At 41.9% G+C, this 27,771-nt stretch overlaps 1 long non-coding RNA gene across 2 annotated transcripts in view; it reads left to right on the forward strand.

Moving 5' to 3' along the window:
- Window positions 1-24,045, forward strand: part of LOC145714941 (uncharacterized) — a 203,480-nt gene extending 179,435 nt beyond the window's left edge. Inside the window, exon 4 of one of the 2 annotated variants that reach the window (XR_014137064.1) lies at window positions 20,978-24,045. This is a non-coding gene — a long non-coding RNA (uncharacterized LOC145714941). Of the gene's footprint in view, window positions 1-17,773; window positions 18,077-20,977 lie in introns of those variants that run through there. The other variant, XR_014137065.1, reaches the window with a different exon arrangement.
- The last annotated feature ends 3,726 nt before the right edge of the window (window positions 24,046-27,771 follow it).

Here is a 27,771-nt window from a genome sequence, read left to right on the forward strand (position 1 = left end):
CCCCACCCCGTTCTGCGGGGAGTAGACCCCTGTCGCCTCCTTAACCTAAAAAGGGCACCTTTATCACTCTCATCCCTTAGGAAATTCCAAGGGTTTAGGTGCCGGGCAGGGTAGAGGACCCAATACAGATTTCTTACTATAAATCACAACATCATGCACAGCTCTTCAGGACTTCACTTCTTGGCTCTGCTTTGCTGTGCCCTTCCATGTCAGACTTGGATACTTCTCTGCTGTGTTCATCTACGATTCTCTGCATCCCAGAGTCCAAACCCCCTCCTTCATTACAGGAGCCAAGCTCTCTTTCAGGGTCCTTTGAAATCGGATCTTGCTCAGGCCTCTGATAGCTTTGTTTGTTTCATCATTAGTAATTTAGTTTAATTTGTCAGCTTTTATTTTACATATTTAAACCAACTTCTGAAACTTGTGGTCATGAGTGCTTACCAGACAATACGATCTTTAAAAAGGTTCTTTTTTCCCTGATAGTTTCTTTGTCATGCCTGAAATTTCAGATGAACCTGCTCAGGGTGTTTTACCTTAAGAACAAAAACAAAGAAGCTTCTGGGGGCACCTGGGTGGTTCAGTCGGTTAAGCTTCTGACTCTTGGTGTTGGCTCAGGTCATGATCTCACGCTTCATGAGTTCGAACCCTGCATCGGACTCCGTGCTGACACTGCGGAGTCTGCTTGGGATTCTCTGTCTCTCTGCCTCTCCTGCTCTCTCTCTCTCCAAATAAATAAATAAACTTAAAAAAAATCAAGACTCTGTATTTTTGTAGGAATGGATTTCTAAGTTTCAAAAATCTGGCTTTATGCACAGCCGTGTATTTCACTCGATTTTTTTCTACAACAGTAAATTATACTAATTACATAAAAGGCAAAAATGTTACAGACTCTGAAAGTATTTAATGCATAACTCTGATTTTAATCTTTAAAAAGTGTAAGTATTGTACATGTAAAATTAAATATAGAAAACAATGGCAGATGGCCAAGAACCCTCTATACAGACTTAAAAGGTAACTAATATCTCCCCTTCTACTTGGTTCTGGAATCTCTCCATTATTAAAATGAAAATCGTATAGATATCAACAAAATCATTTCACATTGACTAAGAAGATGTTATGGCCCAGAATATGGTCTAACATCCTAAATAGTTTGTGTTCTCTTGAAAGAAATGTCTCCTTGGCTATTCTTGGGTGGACTGTTTTATTATTACAATGAAGCCAAGTTGGTTGATAGTGTTGAACAAATCTCTGATATCCTTAACTAATTTTTCTGTCTCCTTTCTCTACCAGTTGTTCAGAGAAGGATATTCTAATCCCTCACTTAAACTGTGAATTTCTCTGGTGGTCCTTCCATATCTGTTTTGTTTGTTTGTTTTTTGCATTTTTGAGACTTTGTTATTGGGCGCATTGGCGTTTAGGATTTTACATCCTCTTAATAAATTGGCCTTTTTATTGTTAAGAAATAATCCTTATCACTGGTCATAGTCTTTGCTGTGACACATCCTTTATGTGCTAGAAATGTAGCCGCCCCAAATTTAACCTCCTTGTGTCTTTATATTTAATGTGTTTTACAGGAAACATACACAGTTGGGGATATATAGGCAGCCTGTCTAGTTGGTAGCATATAATAGGTTTGAGTCTTGCCTTCGTTCATCTTCACTAACTCAGCTTTTAATTGGAGTTTACAGACCATTCACATTTAAGTGATTAGTGATATGGCAAGGTTTAAAATACCACGTGCTGTTTGCTTTCTTCTTCTTTGTCTCATCTTGGGTATTTTGTTGTTGCATTGTCCTCACTTTCCCATTTTTTGCCTTCTTTCGTATTATTTGAATATTTTTTAGAATTCTCTTTTTTCTCCCTTGTAAGCTTGTTCACTATGATTTTGCTATTTTGGTGGTTACTTTAGGGCTCACAGTTCACATCTTTAATGTTTCACCGTCAACACGCAAATGATATTACACTTCACGTAGAATATGTGAAGATGACTAAGTTTACTTGCGTTTCTCTCCTCAAACCAGATCAAATTTGCTTAAAGAGTTGCCTGTCTTTTGAAGAGATTTAAGTTGGGGCACCTGGGTGGCTCAGTCAGTTAAGCGTCTGACTTTGGCTCAGGTCATGATCTCACGGTTCGAGCCCCGCATTGCGCTCTGTGCCCACAGCTCAGAGCCTGGAGCCTGCTGGATTTTTGTGTCTCCCTCTCTCTCTGCCCCTCCCCCACTTGCACTCTGTCTCTCTCTCTCTTAAAAGTAAATAAACATTCAAAAAAATTTTTAGGGGGCGCCTGTGTGGCTCTGTTGGTTAAACATCCAACTTCAGCTCACGTCATGATCTCACAGTCTGGGCTCAAGCCCCGCATTGTGTTCTGTGCTGACAGCTCAGAGGCTGGACCCCACTTCGGATTCTGTGTCTCCCTCTCTCTCTGGGTCTCCCCCACTCATGCTCTGTCTCTCTCCCTCTTTTCGAAAGTAAACATTAAAGTTTTTTTTAATTTAAAGAGATTTAGGTGATAAGGAAAACTTTTAACAACACAGTTCTAATTTTCATGTTGTTATCATATTGGTTTAAACATTCAATTATCCTTTAAAGAGATCCAAATTGTAAGAAACTGTTCTTACACATAATCAATGTACAATGTTTGATGTTCCACATTGCATTGTATAGACCCATATTTCCATAATCACACCTGATATCATTTTCCTATTTGAGGATGCTTTTAACATTTCTTGGAGTGCTGTCTATATTAACACATTCTTTCTGCTTTTGTATGTTTGAAGCATCTACACCTTCTGTGATTTTTTTTAAAGTTTATTTATTTGTTGTGTGAGAGAGAGAGAGGGAGAGAGAGGGAGCAAGGGAGGGGCAGAGAGAGGAAGAGACAGAGAATCCCAAGCAGGCTCCAAGCTGTCAGTGTAGAGCCTGATGTGGGGCTCTATCCTATGAACGGTGAGATCATGACCTGAGCCGAAATCAAGAGTCGGACGCTTAACCAACTGAGCCACCCACGGGCCCTACATATTCTTTGATTTTCAAAAGATTTATGTACTGGTTATGTGATTCTAGATTGAGTTTCTTCCACCTTGGTACCTTGTACATGTTATTCCACTCTCCCCGTGCTTGCCTCGTTTCTCACAAGAATCCTGTTCAATCCTACTCTTTGTCGCATGACATGTAACCCGTCTTTCACGTGTGGATGCTTTAAGATTTTTCTCTTAATTGCTACTTCTCAGTAACTTGATTATGGAATACTAGGCATTTCTCTAAAATACGGCATAGCATCATCTCACAAATTCAATAAATTGGAGTTTAATTCATAATGTTTGTGTTTGTTTTGTGTTTGACTGAACTTCGTGAAGTTTGGGATTATAAATTAATATCAAAAATGGAAAATGCTTTGTCATTATTTCTTCAAGTATTGTTCTTGTAATCGTGTTTTTCAGGAGTTCAGTTACATATATACTAAGGTGCTTAAGGTTTTTCCACAGCTCACAGAAGTTCTATTCTTTTTTCAAAAAAAATCTCTTTTCTCTTGTGTTTTATTTTGTAGATTTCCCCCCCCCCCCCCCCCCCCCGTAGCTTTAAGTTCACTAACCATTTTTCCTGCCAAGCCTACTCTACTCTTAATCCCACTCAATGAGTTGATCATCTGACTCATTGTGGTTTCCATCTGGATGTTCTGTGCGGGTGTTTTATATATCTTTCATATGGCTAGCTTTGTGAACATATGAAACACAGCTGTCATAACTATTTAATGTCACTGTGCATATTTGACCCTCTGTGTCACTGAAGGGGCCATTGCCATTGATCAGTTTTTTTCTCTGTCTTATCTGTTATATTTTCCAACCGCTTCTCATGCCTGGAAACTTTTGTTTGGATGCCAGATGTTGTACAATTTATCTTGCAGGGGGTTGCCTACTTTTGTATCCTGTAGGTATTTCTGAGCTTACTTTTCAGGTGTGTGATATGCATGATCAGATGGACACAGAGTAGTAACCAAGTTAGACCATATTGTGGACCTAAAAACAAGTGTCTGTAAACTCAAAAAAAATCAACTCATACAATAATGGTACCTGACCCCAGCGATATTGAATCATAATAAAAAATTGAAACATATCTAGGAAATCCACTAACATCAGAAACTAACACACTTTTAAATTACCAAGGTGTCAAAGAAGTGAGAAGGGAAATTAGAATGTGGCTTGAACAAAATGGAAGTAAAATTAGTAGACGTGTGGGATGATATTAAAGCATTACCTAGTGGAAATGTATAGCTTTAAATGACTATGTTGGAAAAGAATGAAGGTCTTAAGTCAGTGACCCCTGCTTCCACATTAAGAAGCTAGACTAAGAACATGTCAAACCCAAAGTAGACAGAAAAATGGAAACAATGTAAGGGAATGAAAAGGAAATAGAATAGCCAGAGTAATAATACAAAAATTGGAATAAGGAATATACAAAAACAATGATTACCTTCCCTAATAACTAGAGACATTCTCTTCCCAATAATAGCAAAGTAATATTTAACACCCTTGAGTTTACAAATAGAAGAGATTGCCACACTCAGCATTTTCTTTTTCCCCCACTGTGACTTTTTACAGTAGAATTCCACTCTGATTTCCTAAAGTCAGGCTGCTATGCTGTTTTCTTTCTGACCCATCATTTCCAATGGCTTCTTTGTTGGGTTTCCTTTGACTTTTCTTTTTATATGCTAATATCCCCATAGATACACTTCACATTTTCCCCCTTTCTTCTCCAGAACAACACCCAAGCTTAATGACCCACCTCTTTGATAGGGTTATTCCCACACTCTGTCAGACTCTTGGCATCTCACTGAGATTCTGATTCACCCCAAACTTCATTCAGTGTCAAATATCTGTGTGTCTGCATGTGACCACAACTCCACATAAACATTTGTCATATCCTGGTTTCTTTATAAAGGTGAAAATCCCACCATAGTTTCCTGGAACAGACATGTGCTCACTGTATTTGGGAACATGATAAAAAGGTCATCTGCTCATTATTATAGCTAAGAACTACATAGAATCACATACTCTTCATCGATATATATATATTTATGAGTTTATATGTATAAACATGCAAAAATCATGTAATGTGAACACCTCTATATGTATGTATATAGAGCATATATACACATACGTATAAAACAAAAATACATAATTATACTTTACATAATATATAACACATCATTCTAATGTAGTCATCATAATTAATATATCATGTTAACACATATAATGCATGATATAAATATTCTATTAATATTAATTTATATAATCTATAACAGAAATATTAATTTATATGCAATTATTAATATATAAATGTTAAGTATTACATAATATATGAGTATTAATTTATATACAATCATATAACACATAAGTATTAATTTATATATAGTATATCAATATTAATTTATAGAAGTATATAATATGAACATTTATATATAATCACATAATATGTTAGTATTAATTTATACGCAATCATAAAATATGTAACCATTTATTTATATATAACATAGTGTGTCGATACTAATCTATATAATTATATAATATAAACATTAATTTATATATAATCACATAATATGTTAGTATTAATTTATACACAATTATATAATATATAACCATTAAATTATATATAATATAGTGTATTGATATTAATTTATGTAATTATATAATATAAACATTAATTTACATATAATCACATAATATGTAAGTATTAATTTATACACATATAATTATAAGCATTAATTATATATAATATAGTGTATCGATATTAATTTACATAATTATATAATGTAAACATTAATTTATATATAATCACATAATATGTATTAATTTATACACAATCATAATTATACGCATTAATTATATATAATATAGTGTATCGATATTAATTTACGTAATTATATAATGTAAACATTATATATAATCACATATGTATTTATACACAATCATATAATTATAAGCATTAATTATATATAATCTAGTGTATCGATATTAATTTATATAATTATATAATGTAAACATTAATTTACATGACAATGTGATACAGGAATATTAATTTACCTATAAAAATACATCACAATAGAGAAATATTACTTTTCACATCATGTATGTAACAAAAATCTCAGGATTGAATGGAAAAGCTCTGGACTTTGATCTGTATCATCTGCCATGAAAAACACATTTTTCCCACCAGGAGATAAATTCTAAATAATGCAAGTGAGAATGAGAAGTGAACAGACCTAAAACGTGCCCCCCGCGACGTAGAGTGATGTGTCCCAAATAGGTTCGCAGAACCCATGCCTGGTTCGAGGGGAGGTACATTCACGTGGTGGAAAGCGTGTGCGTGCACCCTGGGCCTTGTGCTCCACGCCGTGGTCCACGTTTATGCTGCACATCAGAGCCTTTCCTGTTGTGCAACTCTTGCCTCCCAACCCCACTTGTGAAGGAACATCTCGTTTTTACGTAGTTGAGTCACCAGTGGCTGGTGATGGGTGTCTACACACATAATGAGGCATGCCAGAGGACACCTGTGGGACGTTTTCACAGCAAACTGCCCTCATAGTTATCAGCGTGTGATCTCTCTCAAATCTCCTTCATGAATAAAATCAGAAAAGCCAAGACTTCCCTTCATTGCACGCTTTCCTGCAAAGCCTTGAGTAGGTCTACGCAGAGAAGCTCAGAGAGCATCCTCAATTATGCTTCTAATTGTTTCCGCCTGAATCTCTCCGGGCAGGAGATACAGTGTTCTTTCCCCAACTTCTCTGCCTCTGAGTAGAAGCTTCCGGATCTTTGCGGGGAGAGCAGGAGCCAGCCTCTCCCATCTCCTAATTGGTATTCACTCAGGGTGTTCACAGTAATTGTGTGGAGAGAATCGGAAGGAGGCTTTCTGCAGTGGCGACTGCATGACTTCAGCGTTCTGGGCTCCTGGAAGGACTCTGCAGCGTGGCCAAAGCATCCGCAAGCTGAAGCTGAAAAGCACAGCGGATTTCTTCCTACTCACCGTGCGCTGTTGACACGGGGTTCTCAAAACTGTGTCTCTCTTTATAATTGCAAACGTTGAGCCCCATAAATGCAGTTCATTAGAAACAGAAGAAAGAAAGGCAGAGAGAAGCACATTTCCCTCTTTTATTTCATTACTAGCTTCGAACGCACTCTTGCCACAAAGCAAGAAGAATCAGAGAGAAACATGCTTTGTGTGTGCTGATTGTGTGTGTGTGTGTGTGTGTGTCATTGTTCTCCTAGAAACATGATTTCTTTTTACATATAACATTACTCTGAAGAACAGCTCAGCAAGCCTAGTACTTTCGTAGTGCTGCTGTATCAGAGTCCCACAGGCAAAGCGGCTTCAACAACACACATGTGTCCTCTCTCAGTCCTGGAGTTTGCGAGTCCGAGATCCAGGTGGGGCTGAGGCTGGAAATCTTAGATCCAGGTGAGGCCGAGGCTGGTTCCTCCTTGGCGTGTACGTGAAGTGTTCTCCCTGTGTCCTCACGTGGTCATCCCTCTCCGCATGTCTGTGTCCTGATCTCTTCTTTTAAGGACCCCAGCCCTAGGGGATCAGGGCCCATCCTAATGACCTGATTTCACCTTAATCCCCTCTTTTTATTAATGTTTATTTATCCTTGAGAGAGAGAGAGAGAGAAAGAGAGAGAGAGCATGAGTGGGGGAGGGGCAGAGAGAGAGGGAGACAGAATCCGAAGCAGGCTCCAGGCTCCGAGCTGTCAGCACAGAGCCCCATGCGGGGCTCAAACCCACCAACCGTGAGATCGTGACCTGAGCTGAAGTCAGACGCCCGACCAACTAACCCACCCGGGCATCCCATTACTCCACTCTTTAAAGACTGCAGATATATCCACATTCTGAGGTCCTGGGTTTAGGGCTTCAACATATGGATTATTTTGGAGGGGCTGTGACTATGGCACAATTCAAAGCATCACAGCAGTATTTAAGGAGAGACTAGATTTCCCCCCATAGGCTATGTCTGCTTAGGTAAATCAACATGATCCTTAGGCACATTTTAAAATTATCTGATGGATATGCAAAAGGCTCTTTAGCAATATGAACCCCCAAAACGGAGGAAACAAAACCTTGGCCCCTTTCCTTTGATGGCATATCTGAAGGTCCACATAACTACAGGGATGACATCTCCCAACCTCCCCCAGTCTAATCAGGGACACAGCAGTGCAAATTAGTCACAGAGCTGGGACTTCCCGTGCCTCTTAGTTAAATATACTCTAAAGCCTTTTTTACATGTTCTATCTTGCTGTAAAACCCAATTCCCTCCATACAGGTCTACACGTCCTCGAACTGCTCTAAAAACGAATCCGCCCTCCCCCTCCCGGTTTAGTCTTATTCAACGATAGAATGAAACTACGTCCCAGGTGATTCTCCTCTGTTGCTACATATTCGTGTTTTGGGGAGGGGGCGTGTGGAATCTGAGCCACAAGAATCAGAGTATGAGTAGCTGGTGACTCTTGGTCTGAAGACGAGGGGCTCAGGGCTGTTGGGAAGTGTCATAAATGCAATCCTTTCTGTAGTGGATACATCAAGAAAGAAATATATAAGGGTATTCTGCAGATTTACGGTGATAACCCAGGAGAATAACTAAAACCATAAAGAAAATAAACTTCGGTTTACCCGTCCGCCCATCACAGGCTAAAAATATTTGGTCTTACTTTGTATCCTGTCTCTATCTGCTTCTCTCTCCTTCTTCTTCATTTTAGTATATTATTATTATTATTTTAAATGTTTTATTTATTTTTGAGAGAGAGAGAGAGAGAGAGAGAGAGAGAGAATGAGTGGGGGAGGGGCAGAGAGAAAGAGGAAGACACAGAATCCCAAGCAGGCTCCTGGCTCTGAGCTGTCAGCACCGAGCCTGATGCGGGGCTCGAACTCGTGAGCCATGAGATCATGACCTGAGCCAAAGTTGGAAGCTTAAGCAACTGAACCACCCAGGCGCCCCGTATATTATTATCATTATTTTAAGCAGGTGAATGTGGAGTCCGGCTTCTACTCGAGGTCACTGCTATTGGGCTGTATCGAATAGGCAATGTGATTCTAACACGAGGCAATCACTAATTCTTACTGACATGTGTCTCTCAAAGGTCGCTATCTGTGCCCATTAGCCCACAGATGGTTTCCTATGTCACGGACATTTGACAATTCAGTGTGAACTCAGTGCACATCTGTGCAGGATGAAATTGTCAACCAAAAGAGGAGGCATTTCATGAAGCCCCTCGGAGCAAATATTCCCGACCACACCGAGTCCCCGAGCAACGCGCACCTGGCCATCAACACCCAAAGAAACTCTTCACTAAGCTTAGCAACTCAGCAAGTGTTCAACCATGTCCCCAAGGACACTTGGCTCTCGAGTCACAAGGAACGAACTGGACCTTCCCCCTCTGTCTCTGTTTTATTCTCATTGCCCACTGATGCCCCACAAGTTTGCTCAGCCAACTGTGGTCATTCCACCAGCCACGTGCTTGGCCACGTTTTGACTCAGAAAATCGGCTGACTCACTGACGGTGGCTCCCCTGTATCCATTCAGTATCTCCTTTACCTCTCAGATCGCAACACTGGCTTTCTCTCCTTGCTTTCCATTCAATGGCCACGATCGTTCTGAGTTTTAAGGTTACCATGCTTTCCTGCCCTGAAAAGAATGAGGCTAATTTGCAAAATCCCATTTTAACATCACACTTGCCTGTTTGTCTGCAAGTACATATTCTCCTTCCTTTGGGGGCATCTTAATGATGACAGACCAAAAAAACCAAGATTTCCATTTTCACTCTGTTTCACAACCAGGGTGATCCTTTTGTTTCTGGTGAAAATGCCCTTCCTCCCTGTTACCTATTTCCTTCCTTCCTTCCTTCCTTCCTTCCTTCCTTCCTCCCTCCCTCCCTCCCTCCCTCCCTTCCTCCCTTCCTTCCCTCACTCTCTCCTTCCTTCACTCTCTCCTTCCCTCACTCTCTTCTTGTTTCCTTCCTTCCTTCCTTCCTTCCTTCCTTCCCTCACTCTCTCCTTCCCTCACTCTCTCCTTCCCTCACTCTCTCCTTCCCTCACTCTCTCCTTCCTTCCTTCCTTCCTTCCTTCCTTCCTTCCTTCCTTCCCTCCTTCCCCCTTCCCTCCTCCCTCCCTTCCTTTTTCCCCCATTTCTTCCTTTCTTCCCCTTTCCCTTCCTTCCCTCTCTCTCCTCCTTCCTTCTTTCCTTCCTTCTTTCTTTCCTTTCTTCCTCCCTCCCTTCCTTCTTCCCTCCCTTCCTTCCTTTCTCCCTTCCTTCTTTCCTTCCTACCCTCCTTCCAAGAAGCTAAACACATCTGTCTCGTTGATAGCATGAGGATAATATACACTATTCCCCCACTCATGGGATTGTCTAGATGTCAAAATAGGAAGATGCCCTATTTCTTTCAAACTTGCTTTCCAGGTGGGTGGCATATATACATGGCTCTCCACAAAGGTTCCCCAAGAGAAAATGGCTCTAACAAAGAGCGTTATCATTCAGTCAGCCTAATAGACATGAAAGCCTGCATGCAGAGGGCTGGACGCCAGCCAATCAAAAGCCCTGCATTGACACAGATGCATGGTGCATGAACGTGCAGATTTAATGCTTACCAAACACGAATGGATTCAATGCATGCCCCGTCCTTCATACTGGTTTGCAAACCCCTTCCTCCACCTTACCGCTTCCTTCAGAATTGTGGGTTTCCTGGTGAAACTGGCACCCACATCTCCCTCTCTCTCCGTTGATAGAATGTTCTACTGGGCAATACTGTTAACCTGTGTGTCGTCCCCTATCCCGCTTTACATCTGTCTTCTCCATTTAGCTGCTCCAAGATCTCATTCCCGGAACATCATGGCCCCTGACAGTGTAGAATCTGGAGGACTCATTTATCATTTCTTATACGTCTCTCTGCCATCATCACCACATTGAGAGTAACCCTAAATCATATCTTTATTTCTTATGCAGAACTGGTGGTAGGTCAATGCTAAAACCAGTCTGTGCACATCGACTGTGGCTTGAAGAAAATGTGCAAGTCGAATGCCAATGATGGATTCTTGCTCCATGTTAGGGAGGGGACCCGGCAGGAAGGTGATGAACAGTAATTAATCTGACTCTTCTCCAAGGGGAAAAGAAAAGTCACTGTAGGGGAGCCCTTTGACAAGGCACACTTGTAAAATTCAAAAGGATACAATTACAGGCTTATGCTCTCAGAGTAACTAACCCTTCCCAGGAAGAGGTTGATATATACTTAGGTGTCTCCAGGGGATGTTGGAGTATTATCTTATGGGAAAGTCGATGATTAATTATCATGGTCCTCCATGAACCACTGAAGCTCAGCTTGTGCCCAACTTGATGGAAAGCCCGTGTCCAATGCAATTACCAGCTTGTCGATCAGATTTCTCAAAATAGAACGTGGAACGTCGCATGGGGCGGGTTAAAATATTTATGTTGCATTAATTGTGATGCCCAACATCAAAAACACAACGTCCAAAGAGAAATTTCACTATTTCCTTCGAAATTCCATGATGGCATTAAGATTAAAAAAAAACAAAACTGTTGCAAGTAGTTGAAGGATCATAAAGTACAAATAAGTAACCATCTGCTTAACTTTTAAATTGCATATGGTTGAGGCACCTGGATGGTTCTGCCAGTGGAGCATGTGACTCTTGATCTTGTGGTTGTGAGTTCCACCCCCACATTGTGTGTAGAGATTACTTTAAAATAAAATCTTTAGGGGCACCTGGGTGGCTCAGTGGGTTGAGCGTATGAATCTTGGTTTCAGCTCAGGTCATGATCTCGTGGTGCATGAGTTGGAGTCCTGAGTCAGGCTCTCTGCTGTCAGCACAGCTGCCCCCCCCCCCCGGCCCCTCCCCTGCTCACTCTGTCTCTCTCAAAAATAAATGATGATTAAAAATTTTAAAAAAACCAAAATCATTAAAAGATAAAATAAATTACATAGGGTCAAAACGTGTAATAGATGCATCTGATGACAAAAGTTTGAAGATGTCCTACATCTCCTTGGAAAACCTTACACACACATAAATTAAGACATGAATTAACACATTTCTATAAGAACCAAGTGTAATATGAGAACACATTAGCAATTTGTTGACATGGAAAGATCTTACAAATAATTTTGTGCAAATCAGACAGAATAACTTGGCACGTCAGACACACATAGTAGGCATACATACCAACCTTAAATTCTACATGTGTGTGTGGGTGAAATGTCATATGAAGAAGAAGGAAGAGAAGGACATGGGAGATGAACACACGGACACCCACACCAACTAGAAGTCAAAACTCTCGTGCTCAAAACACTTCTTTATTCAGATTATGTCCTCTTTTTTCCTTGCACTACACCACTTCCCATCCCTGGAATGACAGCCCAGAGCCATACTTCTCAAATTTCAGCCGACCAGAGCCTTGCACAACCTGAAGACCTTCTTCCTATTACAATTCCCATCATTTCATGCTTTCAGGGGTGCCTCCGCCCCCATTTAGAATGTGAACTCATTGCATGGAAGTGAAATAGTAATTCTTGATTTATGACGTATTCTCATTACTGGTCCACACATTGCTGCTTTTATTCTCCTTCCCTTCCTCCTTCCCTTTTTCGTTCATCCCCTTTATCTCCCTTTATGCCCCACCATCCAACACGCACACACACACACAGACACACACACACACACACACACACACACACACACACACACACTGACCTTAACAACAAGCTGTAAATACTTACTACACGTACTTCATTCCTTTTTCCTGCCACAGTGCCTTCAAGAAATTCACCTTGGGGTGCCTGGGTGGGTCAGTCAGGTAAGTGCCCAACTTCGGCTCAGGTCATGATCTCAGGGTTCGTGGGTTAGGCCCCCCCCCCCCCATCGGGCCCTGGGCTGACAGCTCGGAGCCTGGAGCCTGCTTGGGATTCTGTGTCTCCCTCTCTCTCTATCCTTCCTCCACTCATGCTCTCTCTCTCTCTCTCTCAAAAATCAATATTGAAAATGAAATAAAATAAAAGTGTGATCTACAGCTTGTGCTATTTTAGCAATTTTATTTCTTTCCTTTAATGCATTGCAAAGTTTCCTGAACATTATTAGGCTTGGTCCTGCCTGATTTCTTTCGATTGCCATATAATATTTCCTGGCATTAAAATACAACACGGTTCCATTTACAAGTTGTGGCAAGTGCTCGTTTATTGCTTTTGACCACCCTGTGTGTCACTGTAGTGATAAATGAGTCTACTCACAGGAGAGGTGTAGCAGGAAGGTGCTACATCGAGCATGTAAATATCCCACACGTTGAAAAGCAGACGACGATGTCCTTGTCTATGTGCAGAGTCCTGCACTTAGGGGCTTAAGTTAAACGTCATTTTCTCAGAAGATCACATGGCTTACATTGCACATAACTGAGGCAGGAGTGAGCCAAGCAACAAAACAGATAAAAAACAAGGTCACCAGATTCAACACAGATTTCGAAGAAAATAAAACTGTTGGTATAGAGAGAACACAGCAGACCACTTCTCCCTCCCTGAGTATAAAGGAAAACAATGTAAAAATGAGAAAAACCAGGGCGAAAATAAGAACGAGATCACATCACACATAGCGATCTCTGCCTCAGAAACAGTAACCGCTCTCAGAAGTTGCTTGCATTGCAAGCAGTACTCGTCAGCGATTCCCACATGCTTCCCAGGAGCCTAGAAATATACTGGATGCTTCACAATTCCAGCTTTCCTTTAAAACTAACCAATATATTGGTTGTCTCTGTTCCTGACACCTAAAACAGCTCCAGGCACTTGGGAGTGCTGAATACAAATTTTTAAACATAGAGGATGCCTTACTATTTATAAGTAATTTTTACATAGAACAATCCATATAGTCATGGCCTCCATCACTCAATAAATTTACCATCATTAATTCCCACTCCATGCCATGCTCCGTACCTCTTTAGGCAGAACATGAGACCAACAGTGTAAAACATGAATAAAATAACGGGGATCGACAAATGCACCAGGCTTTTTTTTTAAGTTTATTTATTTTTGAGAGAGAAAGAGAGCAAGTGGGGTAGGGGCAGACAGAGAGAGAGAGAAAGAGAGAGAATCCCAAACAGGCTCCACACTGTCAGCACAGAGCCTGACACGGGGCTCGAACTCACAAACCATGAGATCATGACCTGAGTGGAGAAATCAAGAGTCAGATGCTTTATTGACTGAGCCCCCCAGGTACCCTAACAAATGCACCAGTTTTATTAGAGAAAGGATTACTGAAAAATGGATTTTCTTTCCACTGATGATCATTTTACAGATTTTCCATGAGAATGCGTATTGCTTTGCTAATGGAAAGAGATATGCATTCTTTAGAAAAATCACACCCTTCACACCTAGGACGTATGAAAAAATGGTGCCCCTATGGTAGGCATGGTCCATATGGTTAAAGGGAAGCTGGTTGCAGTCTTGCACAAGAAGAACTCTGAATCTCCCTATTTCAAATGCAATTCCAACAAGCAAGCCCTTTGGGTGCTCAGCTGTTGGGGACACTCAGTAGGTAGAATGACAGTTGACTTGTTTTCCTTCACTCTGAAATCCATTACCAGCCCACTGGACATGACTCGATAATGGATATTTGCTAATTAAATCTACTCCCATTTTTTAGATCAGGATTTTAGCTGTTGAAATCAGTGACCCAGACTTGATACTATTTCTGTGCCGGAGACTTACCAGCTACGAGGCACCTGAGCGCTGTTTGCTAACAATGAATAGCAAACGCGAAAACAGTGGAGATTCAATGGATTCAGTTGGTGGCCTTTAAAATCCCCCCCAAAAATGTTATTGTCCACCATTGAGTGCCTGCAGTATTGCAGACATCATGTTAAGGATTTTTCTTTCAATAGTTCATGAAGTCATTATACTAACACGCTGAGGCAGCTCATGCTTGTTTTACTTATGAGAGAAAGTCCACAGAGAGGAAGACACATTGCACAGGATAGTTACTAGTGGAGCCATGGTTAGAATGGTGGCCCCCACATCTAACAAGAGCCAGATTACTGGGACGTATGTATAAATGGTGTTCTGGATGGGCAAATGTTTTCTTTCATCTTCCTACCCCTGTTCCTCTTTCATTTGTGACTAAGGGGTGGCCAGAAACAGAGCATGTGGTGATTCTTCCAGAGGACCACACAGCAACGTTTCCTGGGCCATACAGTAGGGTTCTGCATGACTCAGGAACAACACGCGTCCTCATTTGCTTGGAAGGAGAGTGGCCTCTAGAGGAAACTGCCAGTGTCTTAACAGCTGCCTCGTGGTTACATCCGAGAAACGGAGGAGAACTAAGCCTCCAGAATTATCACCCGGAGATGTCCACAACCTGAGCTTTGATTCCTGTGAATAGGTCACCCTCCATGGCAAAGGGGGCTTTGAGTATGTTATCACATCAAGGATCTTGAGGTGATGGGATGGTCCTGGATTATCCAGGTAGGCCCATTGTTGTCACAGGGGCCCTTATCAGAGGAGGACTTAAAGATCAATGTAGAGAGAAGATGTCCTCACGGAAGCAGAGGTGGACTGAATCTGCCCTTCAAGACTCACTTTGGACTTCTGGCCTCCAGAACCATAAAAGAACAAATGTGTGTTGTTTTAAGCCACAAGTATGTGCTCATTTGTTACAGAGGCAAAAAAACACTCATAGGCCCTCCCACCACGGCCAGCCTGGCCGTCCCTTCACTGTGGAGGAATTTGCAAATTATTTCCCTTTTACATTACTCAGTCGTCCAGAAATTCATCTTCAGTAGAGGAGCCAGTGACCATGGCACCTCCTCGGAGGACCAGGTGACCGAGATGGCCTATTTTTTTCATCAATGTATTCACCAGTCAAAGACCACTAAAATGCAAGTCGGGATTCTTAACATCTCACAATTGTGATGTAAGACAGCTCTTATTGACGAAGAAAACAAAGGCACTGAGGTATAAATTGGAGATTTCCTCCTGGACAACTTTTCATCCAAATACCCATTACCTATTAGGTAACTGATATAGCGTCTGATGTTGTATGAAAACTGGCAGGAATTTCTTCCTTTCTTTCTTCTTTTCTCCCTCTCCCGCTATAACACGTGAATGTTGCAAACCTATAAAATAAAGGGAATTTAATCCAGTGCTTCTCAAACTCAGGGAGAGCATCAGAACCACCTGGATCGTTGTTAAAAACACAGATTGATGCCTCCCCCCCCCCCCCCACCCCAGGGATTCTGAGTCCGTAGGGCCATGGTGTCACCATTGAGAAACTGCAGCACCAAGAATTCCCAAGGGAGAATGGAGTTTCTGGTCTTTGGAGGACATTTTGGAAAGCACTATTTTAATCTTTAGTCTCCGTAAATAATCCAGTGTAGTGATTCTCAACTTGGGATATTTTAGCCCCCAGGGGACACTTGGCAATGTCAGGAGACATCCCAGCTCTCATCTTTGGGGGTGTGGGATGCCTCCAGCACCTAGTGGGTAGAGACCAGGGATGCTGCAAAATTTCCTACTTGGAGTGCACCACGAAAGAATGGTCTGGTCCAAAATGTCAATGGCTTTCTGGTGGAGAGCCCCAATGACATACAGTGAGATCCACACATGCTATGGCTTTTTGTCTTTGAGCAGTTTACTGAGTGTCCGTAAGCTTTAATTTGTCAATATATAAAATAGAAATAAAATGTTAATAGAGTTATAAAAAAGATGAGATGAGATAATGCAACAAATTATGCAGCAGATAGTAAACTCGCCGTAAAAATGTATTGATATAAAATGTATCCCTCCACTTTAATAATATATAATTTCCTAGTCAAGAAAGGCATATATTCAGAATCACAGGGGGCTTTGAGGTTCTATTATAAATAAGCAACCTATTGTCACATCAAGCTAATCACCCAGCAAAAAAATGCATATTGGCCTTTCCTGGCAAGATGCGTCTTTTGTTTTTTAATGTTTATTTATTGACTTTGAGAGAGAGAGAGCAGGGGAGGGGCAGAGAAAGAGGGAGAGAGAATCCCAAGCAGGTTCCACACTGTCAGCACACAGCCCACCACGGGGCTCGAACCCACAAACCATGAGATCATGACCTGAGCCGAAAGCAAGAGTTGGGCGTTCAACCGACTGAATCACCCGGGCGCCCCTGGAACGATGAGTCCGGAGAATTGAAAGAACAATGTGTCTTCTTCTGTTTCCACCAATGGAAACTTCCGTTTCTTGATAGCACCCTGAGTCACCAGACTTAACATCAGGCCAACAGAAATCCATTCCAGCCCGTGTAGCTGATCCACGTGGCTACCTTATTTGAAACCCTCCACTGTGCTGTTTAACTTGCAAATGAACTTGCCATGATGATGAGAAACGATGGACACGTCTTTTACAAAAGTGTGTCCATGGTTTCGCCAGGAAAATATCAGCCCTCGTTCAAGCATCGGCAAAGCGTTATTAAAGACTGTGTACGCGTGACTTAAAAGTGTTTATTTACTGCCCCCCCTAAATGCTCTTGATATTACAAAATTTATGGTTTTTCAAATGGTATTCCCCAAAGTCTTTCTCTCCAGGGCCTGCTGTTTTGATATTTAATACATGAGATGTGTCAGATAGAAGGTTGAGGAGGAGGAATGTCTATCAAAATTGCTAATAATTTAGAGCCATTATGCCGGGGAGCTTTTCAGAGGAAGAAGCAGAAAGGATGAGACATTTCAACGTGGCTCTGACATCCCTCTCTGCTGTTCTTTCCACCCTCAGCTCTTAATTGCCCGTGGCAATTCACTCACTCCAGTGAGTGCCTGACAGTTCTGCCTTTCCGGAACTCGCACATGGGGGAGTAAACAGCCTTTATTTTTGCATAAGAGTCTTCAAATGCAACATTTATAAATACAAGAAGCAAGCCGGAGGGCCAAGGACATGGTTACGCATGCTAATGGGTGATGAATATTCTCAGCACTGGTGTCTACATAGTGCTGAAGGACAGAGAGCTCACTGGACTCCTGTAGACACCTGCCTGGCTGACGATGCCTTTTTGTCTGATCTGAGTTAGGTTCTCTCCAAGGCAAGTGTCAGCTCTGAAAGGGCTCTTGGGGTTTCCTTGCTGTGATGGACTATGGCAGGGACAGGGGCCCTCGGAAGTGATTATTTTGACACTTTGGCAGTTGTAGATATATATAGATCTCTCTCTCTCTCTCTCTCTCTCTCTCTCTCTATATATATATATATATATATTTTTTTTTTTTTTTTTTTTTTTAATGGGCTAGGCTGTTAAGTGGATGCCACCGAGGAGGAGAAATGATTGCTTGGATCACTGGAAAATGTACAAAAACGTCAGTGGGAGATTTTTGTCCTTCCCCGAGACGTGTTTACTATCATAAGTGTGAGAGCAATATTACAATTACGTGCAATGCCTTCTGAAACTAACTTTTTCCTCTTGCTTTTACTCAAAAAACATATCTTTGGTATCTTTTAATGTGGGCGTATCCCACAAACACAGCACTCATTTCCTTTCTGAACTTTTGAGAACAAAAGACTTTTGCCCTAACATGAACTTTGTCCTGATGATAAGAGTCAAAAATGGAAGAAGGCGTCCAGTGTTGATCTTGCATTTTGGTCTGCCTCTCCAGACCCCCCCAACTCTTAGGTAAGACAAGCAGAAAAGCATTGGGTCCATGATCTTACTTTCCAACCACGTGTGGGCTCCAGTTAGCTGACATTTGACTGATGATCTCATCACACTACTGAAGCTGTTCTAGCCAGGATTTTGTTTTTAATTTTTTTATTAATGTTTTTATTTATTTTTGAAGGAGAGAGAGAGAGACAGAGCATGAGCAGGGGAGGAACAGAGAGAGTGGGAGACACAGAATCTGAAGCAGGCTCCAGGCTGTGAGCTGTCAGCACAGAGCCCGATGCGGGGCTCGAACCCATGAACTGTGAGATGATGACCTGAGCCGGAGTCAGACGCTTAACCGACTGAGCCACCCAGGCGCCCTGATGATGGATAATATTTTAATTGAAGCAACACCAAAAGGGATTTGAGGGCAGCCATGGCCCGAGAACTGGAACATTCTAGTCTAGGTTCTAAAGAAAGCTCGGTGCGAGGCAAGCTGGTTTCCCTCGCTTGCTCGTGCATTCACGAACAAGGGGCGTGTTTATCCTGTGCCTCATGTGCTGTTTGCCCCATCAGGGTCTGCACTGATGCCGTGGCCTACAGTTAAGAGATGGAGGAAACAGAAACAGTCGGGTGGAAAACCCTGGCCATGTTTTCCCCGAACCTGGGGAGAAGGCAGACTCCTGTCCAAAAGCCAACTCTGATTTCTGCCTGGCCCAAGGGTCTTTAAAGGGTTTCATCAGTTAAGGGAGTGCAGTGGTCTGTGATGTTCCTGGTAACAGGCAGGCTTGACGACCTCAGCTACAGAGTTATCTTGGTGCTTCGAGGTTGTGCGAGAAGTTCTGGTTGTTGGTGCCCAGGGAGTGGTTTTGCAAGGTCTGGTTCTTTGGAACCCCCAAAGGCAGGGCAGGTGGGGGGAATGTTGTGCAAAGGTACTCTGTTCTTTCTGCACAGGAGGGCAGGCTCAACAAATGCACACAGCTTGGTCAGTAAAGTCATTTGTGTGATCTTAAGAAAACAAAAACATGTGCTCAAAGATTGCCAACGTTATCAGAAAACCAAGGGCCTTCAGGGGCGCCTGGGTGGCTCAGTCGGTTAAGCGTCTGACTTCAGCCAGGTCACGATCTCGCGGTCCGTGAGTTCGAGCCCCACGTCAGGCTCTGGGCTGATGGCTCGGAGCCTGGAGCCTGTTTCCGATTCTGTGTCTCCCTCTCTCTCTGCCCCTTCCCCGTTCATGCTCTGTCTCTCTCTGTCCCAAAAATAAATAAAACCGTTGAAAAAAAAAATTTAAAAAAAAAAAAAAAAAAAGAAAACCAAGGGCCTTCAAACAGACCTGTGGGCCTCTGTGACCTCGGAACATTCAGGTCCTTCGCTCCACAAAAGCCACCGGACTGCAGATCTCAAAGGAAGTAAATTAGTTCCGTTACAGATCAAGGGCCTTAGGTCAGCAAAGAAGGAGTGTATTAACTTGAAGCAAGTTAACCCTTAAACACTGGCTGCAGTCTCTAGGTAGCCGGGAGCAAAGGAACAGTGCTTGGAGAAGCCACCTTAATGAACCAAGGTGTCCAGCCATGTTGATGAAGGACGCTCCTCCCCGCAAATCAGTGAACACTCCATTTTCCATACATCCTTTGGGATCTGCCGTCCAGTGGCTGCAGTCCAGTTCCAGTGGGACCACGTGGTGACATTCATTTTTATCACTCATTGCCGTGGCGATGGCTAAGTGTACCCTTCATGGTATGTCTGTCTCCATGATGCGTCGTGCAAATTAATCATGGGATTTGTACCTTCACAAATGTTACGTAATTACTAATTCCTGATATTTTTATTAAAATTACAGATATGCAAGAGAGAGAAAGCTGCACACAGGATGTGTGTGGCCATAGTTCTTAATCCTCTTGTCTTTGGAATAAAAAGTGGGACTCTGTGTTCTCACTGTTGTACCCCTCATAGTTTTTTAGCTTCATGCCTGTCTATGTCCTTCTGCTCCAGGAAAGGAAAAACTAATAGAAAAGCCCAGTTCTCTGTTCTTTTATGCCAGCAGGAAGTTTACCCCAGCACCAAGCCCTAACCCAGTGAAATCATCCCAAATCTGGGATGCCTGGGTGGCTCAGTCAGTTGAGCGTCTGCCTTCAGCTCAGGTCATGATCTCACAGCTTGTGGGTTCGAGCCCGCATCGGGCTCTGTGCTGACAGCTCGGAGCTTGGACCCTGCTTCCAATTCTGTGTCTCCCTCTCTCTCTGCCCCTCCCCTGCTTCCATTTTGTCTCTCTCTCTCAAATATAATAAAGCATTTTTAAAAATTAAAAAACAAATCTCTCTTCTTTCCTTGTTCTTTCTACCCATTTTCAGATGTTGAGGAGGAAGAATTTCCTCTGCCATTCAAGGTCCTCCTGGTTGGACTAAGAATCAAGTTGACACGAGGCAGATGAGCATGAGAAAATCACGTTTACTTTACTACATACGGGGAACCCACACAGACACGGAAATTCCAACGACAGGCAAAATGAGGTACATATGTCATTCTGAATTAGGGGAAATGGGCTAAGGGTCCGGGTCTTCAAAGGGAAGGAACGTAGTTCTCAGGAATACGAAGAAGGAAATGTTTGTCTCTGATCAGAAACCGGTCTCGTGGCTGTTCCTAAATTATTCGCAACCAAAGAGAAAGTGAGTCTCTTGTCTGGCCCACATCGAATGATCCTTATACTCTGGGCTGGGGAGAGGCTGAGCTTTCCAGGGCGTGTCGTTTAAACAATATCAGCCTCCTAAAAACTGAGAAGAAAGGAAGGTCTGTTCACCAGACAGCCGTCCCCATCTGCTACCAGCAGTCACCTATGCGTGGAGTTCCTTACCCTTTCTCCAGTCCCAAGCCGTGGCAAGCAGGGAACAGCCTCTTTAATTTAACACTGTGAATATGAAAATAAATAAGCTCCCAGGGTACACACTCTGTAAAAATATACGGCCAGGAATAATGGCTATCTTCGACCTTTGCCTGCAACATTCATGTGTTTCAATTAATTTTTAAGACGGTCTGATAGTATAGAAATGTACAGGGAAAGACATCCAAATAATTGTGGAAGGGAGAAGCTTGAGTTATTTGTAATCATGTGGAAAATTAATTAGAATTAGATAATCACAGCTTTTTAAAACGGTGGGATATTTCATTTAAAAATTCATTAATTTATGTATGAATAACAATCTTTAATTTAGTCACTGTATTTTAGCATCTAATTATTTGTGGGAGAGCCATAATTCGCTAATTTTGAGTATACCCAAATGGATTCATTTGACTTCTTAACAACCAGAGGACTAAACTGTGAAACATGGCAAAACCTTTTAAACACGTGGCGCCTCAGGTTGTCATCAAAATCTGTCATAACATAATATTTTAAGGCTGCTAAAAGCATCCTACGGTAGGGCATTAATCAATACTGAGTAGAAAATTAGTGTTGGTGGTTATGAAATACACGTTAAAACATTTTCGTTAATAGTTTGGAGTTTCAAATAATGCACAGGTTTGGGGAGAAATCTTATGTGAGGCAGGGGGATTCTGAGACACGTGTGCAGCTGGGAGTGTCATGTCAGCACTAAAACAGCTCCCCGTCCTTGGCTGGTGCATCAGTCACGAGCCTCGTAGGGTTCAAAGCTTATGAATGTTTACAGGCAACGCCTGCAAGGTTCAACTCTGAGTCATTTATTTGGAAGAAAATAAAGTATTTGTTTCTGCAAAGCCGTGTTATTAATAATGGCAAGGTTCCCAAACAACCCTCAAAAAAATCTTCTCTCGCCTGCCACAAAAAACACAAGATACTCAAGACTTTCGGTGCACAACCATAGGACATAACACCATGGTAGTCATAAATAAATGAATATAGACTCGAATGTTTTAAAATCACAGTTTCAGAAAGCTCTTAAATGTTGAAACAGAAAATGAAGGAGTTTCCTTTCGAGGACGATGAAGTGTCAGGTGTAGCACATTATGGGAATTCTGCAGACTCGTTCTGGAACCTTTGAAGGAGTTGGTACGTTTGATTTCTTAGCACTGGCTGCAAGGACGGAGGTTGGACCAGAAGAGGACGTGTGGGCAAACATTCCTTGAGAGGCAGGGACTGTCGCTAGGAAAAAACCCAGAAAGGAACAGAACAGGGCTTGGGGAGTGATCCTCGTCACCCTAACAAAAATGATGCAGACCTAAACCTTGGCGACAGAATTCTTAGGCCAACACTGGGCGGGGCCGTTGAGAATCCGGTCAAAGCAAACTGGAGGGCGGAGTCCATTCAAAGGTACATACTAACCGAGCGAGCGCCCAGTGCAAAATCCCTACATAACATTTGAGAATCCAAGGTCAATTTTCAAAATGCAAAGCTTAATTGCGGGGTCAGTCTTTGCTGGTTGGCTCATTTGTATACGGGACTTAAATGTTTCCAGAATTTCAAAACGCATACCTTAATCATAAGGTCAGTGTTTGCTGGCTGGCCCAGCTGCGTATCGGAGTTAAATATTTCTAAAAAGATACTTCCTGGGGCACCTGGGTGGCTCAGTCGGTTAAGCGTCCGACTTCGGCTCAGGTCATGATCTCGCGGTTCGTGAGTTCAAGCCCCGCGTCGGGCTCTGTGCTGATGGCTCAGAGCCTGGAGCCTGTTTCGGATTCTGTGTCTCCCTCTCTCTCTGACCCTCCCCCGTTCATGCTCTGTCTCTCTCTGTCTCAAAAATAAATAAAGGTTAAAAAAAAAATTAAAAAGATACTTCCTTGCTTTTGATGGTGACCAGACTAGTTGCCCAGACATGCAAGCTATTTTCTGACGTGTCAGAGTGACTTCAGGCCATCTCCATTGAATGAGTAGCGACCTCATTACCCTAAAGATGTAGAAGTTGTACTTAAAAAGACTCTGTTTGCTTTGTTTCCATTTATTTCTTGCATATTGGAAATGTAAATTTCTGAGACTCCAATTCTCCCGTTGCGTTTTCTCACACAAGCTACCGGAGGGGGATTTCATAGATGTTTCCTCAGTATTTACCAAATACTTAGCATTTCCACTTGTGGTTTCCAACTCAACATATCTGAAAATGACTCCGTTCAATGAAGCCAGGTTTTGGTCTTGGGTTGTTCTCTTTAGAGGTGATAATTGGGCTGGGGTTTGAGACACCGGAACATACTTTTTGTCTTATGATTTCCTTCCCCCAAAAATTATGGAACTGAATCTGTTGAGCCATGCTTTTCCATTTTACCACCATATCCTCTTTATTGATGCTGGTAACAGACCAACTGATGCCTTCTCATGTGCAAGACCTTTGTGAGCACAGCCTAGTTTCCTTGGTATTAGAATGATGTTGAGTACATTAGAGTTTTTCACATATTATATGGCATTTATTATATGAAAGCTGTTTTAGATTCTTGCCAAAACTGGGGGTAACTCATTTTGCTGATCTAGACTTAAGTTTGATTTTTTAAAACTACAAACAGTGATCACGTCTAAGGACAAGAGACTTAAAGACCTGTCAAAGATATAGAAGGTATGGGCCAGGGCAGACAGCACGTTTTGCCTAAAATTGGGTATTTGTTTCAAAAGAATGGAGCATAAGTTCTTGGGCAGAAATGGTGCAAAAAAAAAATATTCGACCATGAGGATTTGACAGGATTCTTGGGCTGGCATAATTTGTGAATTGTGATAATTTTGGGTTTCCTTTGGTTGGAATAATGTGAAATCGTATCATCCTAAGAAAGATGCATGCAGGTATTGGCATGACGTAGTTGGCCTCCATTCACAAAATGTTTATTTTCCCCTGTGTGAAGACTGCAAAGACACCAGTAAGTGTATGAAGGTGGGTCGAGACATTCAGATCTCAGCAGTGGCATGTAACTTAGCATCTCTTGAAACACCGTCGACAGATAATGCATACTGCTGTCCACAGTAGGTGGTGACCCACTTATGGGTAAAATAGGGCCTTATTTATGTTTCCATACTAATGAAGAATATCTTACCACAGTAGGAACATAATAGCATAAAGAAAAATAAAGAAGGAAAAACACCTAAGGAAAGCAGTAGGACTTAATCAAAAATCCCAATGTGACACCAATTATAAATTTTGAATTGCCATTTGAGAATGGGCATGTCAATATCTTGAGGCAGAGATAGAAGGTTCCATTTTGTTTTATTTTATTTATTTTACATTTATTTTGAGGGAGAGAGAGAGTGAACAAGAACAGGGGAGGGGGAGAGAGAGGGAGAGAGAGAACCCCAAGCAGGGTCCCTCATATCAGCACAGAGCCCACTGCAGGACTTGAGCCCACAAACCATGAGATCGTGACCTGAGCCAAAGTCAGGAGTCACAAGCTTAAGCAACTGAGCCACCCAGGTGCCCCTAGGAGGTTCTGTGTTAGAACATTCGCATGAGGGCAGAAGTTTTGGTTCTCTATTCTTGAAATATGTGGTTTCAATTCCAACCAAAGAATCTTTTTGAGGCATATCTCATGACACCCGTCTGGGTGTCCTTAGAGAAATCATTGAACCTCAGGGTTCCTAAAGGCCAGTGATGAAAGTCTGTAGCAAGACCCTTAAAACCAAATGAGAATGTTCAACGTTTGAAGCATGCATGCATTATTCTAGAGAGACACTCATAATGTGAATCTGATGCTCCAAGGCTCTGTGATCCCAGAAATATTAACAACCACTAACAATTCCCTTGAGTCTATTTTTTTCTGATTTTTCAAATGATGGAATGGAGCACACTGACCTTAAAGTCAGTGCTAGCTCTATAATTGTAGGCATCTGTGAATTATATAGTAACTTCTTAGAGACAGACTTCCTCTCCCCCTTCCCTTGGTATCCTATCTCAGCATGGCCTCCTAACATCTCCACAAGGAAATAAATCACGTTGAACCAAAGTAAGTGATCACAAAGACAGAACTGCATCTGTCAGTGCCCACAGATTCAAGATTCCCTTTGAAGAACGTGTCAGATACCATGGTTTATTGCATCACAGGGAAATATTGTTTAGAAATAATAGTAACTGCTACCTAAACCATAGGAAAGTGTCTTCAATCAATCAATAAGTCCAATAATGGCATGTTGCTACAGTGCCGTTTCATTCAAAGGATCAATCATTTGCAACCCGCATAACCATTTTCCAAAACTAACAATCTTGCACATTTATGGGGAACTTTTTCTTTTGCAGTGGGTGTTCACTTACTTTGAAATCATTTAGTCTTCATTTAATCTCATTGCCTTCACATATAGTCACATAAATGTGAAGGTAGGCAGCCATATTTTTCAGCATTTAGGGAAAAAAAATACCATCCCAAACCATGAGATATTAAGAATGTCTCCCCAGTATGGCACAGACAGGAATGGATGGGAAAAGTACCAATCAGGTCACGGTTCATGACAGTGGCAGGAAAAAATAAAACCTTAGCAGAAACACACCTGTAACACAAACAAGGAATGAAAACAGACCCGTATATGCTTGTTGTAGCAAAGGAGCCATGTCTGAATAAACCATGGTGTAATCATTTGGCATTATGACTTGTCTTCAGAAGTTATATCAATTGACTTAGGGTCACCGCCCAGAGTTGCCGGCTTGAGTATGTATCCCTCATGCATATATTGTCAAAAGTGGCAGCATCCAGTTGTACCTGCCCTCGTGGTGGAAATCAGCTTTTAATTTACGCCGCACAAGGTCTCTGCATGTATCCCATGCCACGTCGCACAGGGGCTGGGTAGTATTCCTTCTCATGTTGGGAGACCACAGTCCATGAAAAAAGGAATCTCCCCATATGTCCATTTCAAGAAGTAAATTTGAGATGTTGTATTTACAGGTCCTGTCTCTGGTAAGTGGAGATTTTTTGTTATTCTTGGTTTGGTTTTTTGTGTCACAGAAATTGGGAGCGTTGGCAAGATATGATGCAGTGAGCCAGAGAGCATTACCATTGCGTGGGGAGCCCACCTAGCCATTCAACAGAGGAACAGAGAGAACCCCACATACGTAAGGGACAGAATTCCCAAACATTGCTCTAGGATATCTCAAAGGGAGAGTGCAGGGTGGCAAGGAGAATGGACTGGAGGCAGCGGATGAGAAATGGCATTCATATGCTATTTCACCCCGACTACCTTGGTGGCACCACATGGCCGCCATCTTGGACCTTTGACACAGTTCGTAAAAACACGAGGCAACTCTTCACTGAAAGGAAGGGCCAGTGCCCCACCCTTGGCATCCTAGGAACATGCAGTTGAAACACAGAGGACGTAGTTTAGGTAGAGCTTTGACCTCGAGCCAGAGAAGGAGACACATGGGCTATCTGAATTCACAAGTGTATTTCACTTGGCCCGCAAAATGGTTTTTTAAAACGTTTAACCTATAAGTACTTCAAGCCCCAGACACATTCATCAGTGCCCTACATACTCCACCATTTCCCTTATTATTACCCCTGGCCTTAAAGGAATTTGAATTTCCAAACAGTGCAGAGGATTGAGTGCTCTCACACTCAATAATTTTGTAAATCTAAATTTACCTAGGAGAGACGGCAAGACAGCAAAGAAATGTCCACTTAAACAGCATTACGATTTCCATCTTTAATAGAGTGAATACATGTCTGGTCTAGCTCCAACTGTAATCATTGCCTGGTTATTTTTTTTTTTAATAAGACAACTGAGTGATTTAAAATCCAATTTTTCTTCTTTAGGGCTTTATCTATTTATCATTCATTTCTAAGTGGAAAATAAGTTAGGCAAGCATAAAGTATTGGTTATAAACTTAGCATATCAAAAAAGCTCATGTGCAGAAATCCTCAACAATATAACAAAGACCAGAATTTGTTATTAGCCCGAAATAAATTTTCATTAGGAAGGATGAGGGTATCCAGCAGTGGAATTAGGATATGAGGTGGTTTACCTTGAATATCCTTCACACGTGCCACTCTGAGGACTAAAAATTTAATAAGAAGTTATTGGATTAAACTTTCTTCTTTGAAAACAGTGACAGAATTACATGGGCTCTGATCATAATCATCCGTTAAAAAGACATGTCAAGGGAACCAAGTGCCTTAAGACAATGTAAGACTTTGAGGCAGGGAAGTTTTATTATATGGACAAGTTTGACTATGGCTCCAGCACAGAAGTGAGCAATCTTGGGTGAACACAGATGTCACC

This window comes from Panthera onca, chromosome Y (genome assembly GCF_046562875.1).
Source record: "Panthera onca isolate mPanOnc1 chromosome Y, mPanOnc1 haplotype 2, whole genome shotgun sequence".
Taxonomy (NCBI): domain Eukaryota; kingdom Metazoa; phylum Chordata; class Mammalia; order Carnivora; family Felidae; genus Panthera; species Panthera onca.